This window comes from Pezoporus wallicus, unplaced genomic scaffold, assembly GCF_028554395.1.
Source record: "Pezoporus wallicus isolate ANWC-B61680 ecotype Strahan unplaced genomic scaffold, APGP_CSIRO_Pwel_v1 contig_2439, whole genome shotgun sequence".
NCBI lineage: Eukaryota > Metazoa > Chordata > Aves > Psittaciformes > Psittacidae > Pezoporus > Pezoporus wallicus.
In genome coordinates this window covers 3845460-3850000 of record NW_026638501.1, presented here as the reverse complement: position 1 = coordinate 3850000, position 4541 = coordinate 3845460, and positions in this window count along the sequence as shown.

Here is a 4541-nt window from a genome sequence, read left to right as displayed (position 1 = left end):
AAGTAGTGTTAATGGGTAATCTGCCTCTGAGTTTTGTAAGATGTTGCTGGGCACTGCACAGAACAAGTCTCATACTCAGCTCTGCGTCAAAGCATGTAATAATGCTCTGAACTTTAATGGCCAAGGAATTGCATGGGCTTGGGTGACTCAGTGGGGATAATGGTAAGCGCAAAAGTAAAGGAACAGTTTTCTGTATCTTGGACTATTCTGATTTAGAAAACATTTTGTCTACTGTTGAGCAGTTGTCATAGTCTTTTATGAAATCCATTTGTGGGTCCTGAAGGAGCTGGTGAATGAAGTTGCTAAGCTACTGTCCATCATATTTGAAAAATGGCAGTCAGGTGAAGTTCCCAACGATTGGAAAAAGGGAAATATATCCCCCATTTTCAAGAAGGGGAAAACGGATGACCCAAGGAACTACAGACCAGTCAGTCTTACCTCTGTGCCTGGCAAAATCCTGGAGCAGATTCTCCTGGAAGGCATGCTAAGGCACATGAAAAACAACAAGGTGCTTGGTGACAGCCAGCATGGCTTCACTAAGGGGAAATCCTGCCTGACCAATTTGGTGGCCTTCTATGATGGGGCTACAGAACTGATGGACAGGGGTAGAGCAGTTGATGTCATCTACCTGGACTTGTGTAAAGCGTTCAACACTGTCCCACACGACATCCTTGTCTCTAAATTGGAGAGACATCAATCTGATGGATGGACCACTCAGTGGGTAAAGAACTGGCTGGATGGCTGCACACAAAGAGTTGTAGTCAATGGCTCAATGTCCAGCTGGAGACCAGTAACGAGTGGTGTCCCTCAGGGATCGATGTTGGGACTGGTCTTGTTCAACATCTTTGTCGCTGACATGGACAGTGGGATTGAGTGCGCCCTCAGCAAGTTTGCCGATGACACCAAGCTGTGTGGTTCAGTTGGTACCCTGTAGGGAAGGAATGCCATCCAGAGGGACCTTGACACGCTTGTGAGGTGGACCGATGCCAACCTCATGAAGTTTAACCATGCCAAGTGCAAGGTCCTACACCTGGGTCGGAGCAATCCCAGGCAGAGCTACAGGTCGGGCAAAGAAGAGATTCAGAGCAGCCCTGTGGAGAAGGACTTGGGGGTGTTGGTTGATGAGAAAATGAACATGGGCCGGCTTCAGTGTGTGCTCGCAGCCCAGAAAGCCAACGGTATCTTGGGCTGCATCAAGAGGACCGTGACCAGCAGTTCGAAGGAGGTGATCCTGCCCCTTTACTCTGCTCTTGTGAGACCTCACCTGGAGTATTGTGTGCAGTTCTGGTGTCCTCAACATCAAAAGGACATGGAGCTGTTGGAACAAGTCCAGAGGAGGGCCACGAGGATGATCAGGGGACTGGAGCACCTCCTGTATGAAGACAGGCTGAGAAAGTTGGGGCTGTTCAGCCTGGAGAAGAGCAGGCTGCGTGGAGACCTCATAGCAGCCTTCCAGTATCTGGAGGGGGCCTATAGGGATGCTATAGGGATTCATTAGGGACTGTAGTGGTAGGACAAGGGGTAATGGCTTCAAACTTAAACAGAGGAAGTTTAGATTGGATATAAGGAGGAAATTCTTTCCTGTTAGGGTGGTGAGGCACTGGAATGGGTTGCCCAGGGAGGTTGTGAATGCTCCATCTCTGGCAGTGTTTAAGGCTAGGTTGGATGAAGCCTTGGGTAAGATGGTTTAGTGTGAGATGTCCCTGCCCATGGCAGGGGGGTTGGAACTTGATGATCTTAAGGTCCTTTCCAACCCTGACTATTCTAGGATTCTATGATTCTATCGCTTGCTGAGTAGTGGGAGGAGAAAGGGATCTTAGATGCTTTTTCATTGCAAGTGAGACCTACTGAATCCTGCCTGAAATCACAGAGATTCTTTAAATGTCAGGACAGCTGTTTCCTCTCATTCAGTGCAAAAATCTTGCACGCTTACACTAACATCCACCCTGCACCCCTTTATGTATGAATTCAAACATCTAGGGCACTGAGGTTACTTCTTCCCCTTTCTGTTAACAGATGATGCATTCATGGAATAATAGAATCGTTAGGGTTGGAAAGGACCTTAAGACCATCTAGTTCCAACCTCACTCTAGACCATGTTACCCAAGGCTCTGTCCAACCTGCCCTTGAACATTGCCAGGAGTAGAGCATTTACCACTTCCTTGGGCAACCCACTCCAATGCCTCACCACCCTCACAGTAAAGAACAAGAATTCTTCCTTATATCTAACCTGAACTTCCCCTGTTTAATTTTGAACCCATTACCCCTTGTCCTACCACTAAATTCCCTAACGAATAGTCCCTCTTCAGTATCCCTGTAGGCCCCCTTTAGATACTGGAAGGCTGCTATGAGGTCTCCATGCAGATTCTCTTCTCCAGGCTCAACAGCCCCAACTTTCTCAGCCTGACTTCATATGGGAGGTGCTCAAAACCCCTTATCACCCTTCTTAAGGCCTGAAAGAGCAGCTATAGCTGAGTTTCTGAGGCAGTCACACAATAAAAGCAAAGCTGATGAGACAGAAAGGCAAAACACGGATAAGCATTCCAAGGGCAGAACTCAATTACTAACATAGCCGTAACATGCCTAAAACCTGAACGTCAAAATCTGTTTTTCACTGACCTTAAATTAGAAAAAACAACAATAAGCATAATCTGATCATAGTCATCATAACTGTCCATTCAATTCTCCATAATCAGTACTGTGAAACTACTTGAGCCTGAATTGCTTATTTGTCCTTGTTTTACAACAGCGTAACTCCACTGGTGCCAAGTTGAAATCTGAAGTACATCTGTCAAAGACAGTTTAGGTTAGGTCAAAGAATGTTTAGCCTGTACCAGCTGTATCCGCCTCTATTTCTGTTTCTGGAAGACTTCATCTCAGTCAACTGCACACATGCCAGAAATAAAATTAATCAAAAGCACATGGGAACTCTGCGTAAATACAAAACTGAACCTCATTTATTGTAGCTTCTTATACATTAATTTTCTCAACATCCACTGGGAAAACATAATGGGGTACATGCTGCAGGAAATCACATCAGTGATTCTCTCGCCAGAGTAATCTTTTCTGCCTCAGTCTCTTCAGAATCATATGGACAAGAAGTATAATTCAGGGCTAAGAATCCAGACTGCAGCATGGAATGAGATTGTAAAAAACTGATGTCCTGCCCTTTGCACTGTAAGCTTCCTTTTTTTTTCTGTACACACTGCAAATTAAACAAGCTTTATAAAGAAAACATACCCTACAGCTGCACAGACTTAATGCTAACTGCATTGAACTGATCATACGGCCACTTCTTCACTTAAAAAAGAAATACATGTATACACACAACTATTTTATGTATATGTAGAAGCAAGCTACCTAATAAGTTCAATGGAAAAATACATGTAAAGGCTTTTTATAAAACTGACACATTATTTTCACTCTAATGAAAATATTTATGAGAGAAAGACAGACACAGAGAAACACACATACCTAAGGTCTAGTGCGTGTCTAAATCCTGAAAAGAACTTGGTTCTTCTTCAACAGAGTTAGTTGCAAGTGTTTAAAGGACCTGCAGTCCCAGCTTACAGCCTCTGCTCCTCCCTGTCTGACTGTATGCTGATGACCATTTTGCGCAGGTTTTGCTGGCTGCAAGTTTCCACAGCAGTTTACAACCCGGCAGGGAAACAAAACAGGGCTAAATCCGACCTTCATTGAATTAAATTGAGACTATTCCACCGCCTTTAGTTGACTGAATGTTATATAAAAAACTGATTTGCTGTCAAAGCAATGGCCACCCAGCAGTAAAAGCTAACTGTAACTAATGAACAAACCATGGAACCCCTATGGCAGTTCCTCAATTGCCCGGCTTGGATAAGTCATAAGAAACGGACATCGCTTTTTGAAGCAGTGAGGGAAAAACTTACCACAGTCTGCTTCTCCAGGAAACTTCTGTCATATATATACACCTTGTTTCTCACCGTATCTTCATTTAACCTTACTCATACATTCAACCTGGTGCAAAACTAGACTGAGAGGCAGCTTCCACAGTTGCACCCTTTAAGCTGCAGCAGCAGACCAAATCAACCTTGCAGTAGAAGTCTCTTTTCTACATGTTTCTGGATCAATGCAATATTGGCCATTATGGGAAAAAGCAAAACACGCAGCAGATGTAAGATAAAGTGAAAAATACATGCCTGTCAGCTGCTGGCAATTGCCACAGAGTTATATGCTTCCAATACTCATCCTCTCCATTCAAAATAAAGACATATGGTAACCTTGTTAATATCAAAATATTAGCTAGTGATACTTCCAGTGACAAAACCATACCTCTGATCCATAGTATCTGAAAATGTTCACAGAGACAGTGTGTATCAAAAAACCTTCAGGTTACAACTGCGGACTGAATGCATGCCCTTCTTACAAAGAGATGCACACGGATTTTGTTACACTATCCAAGCAAGTTCTGCTGTACTATGTCCTTCAAGGAATATTTTGTTTGTTACAAACCTCGAGTAATTGCATTTTAAGCAAGAAACAAGAGAGCAGTTTTAAAACTG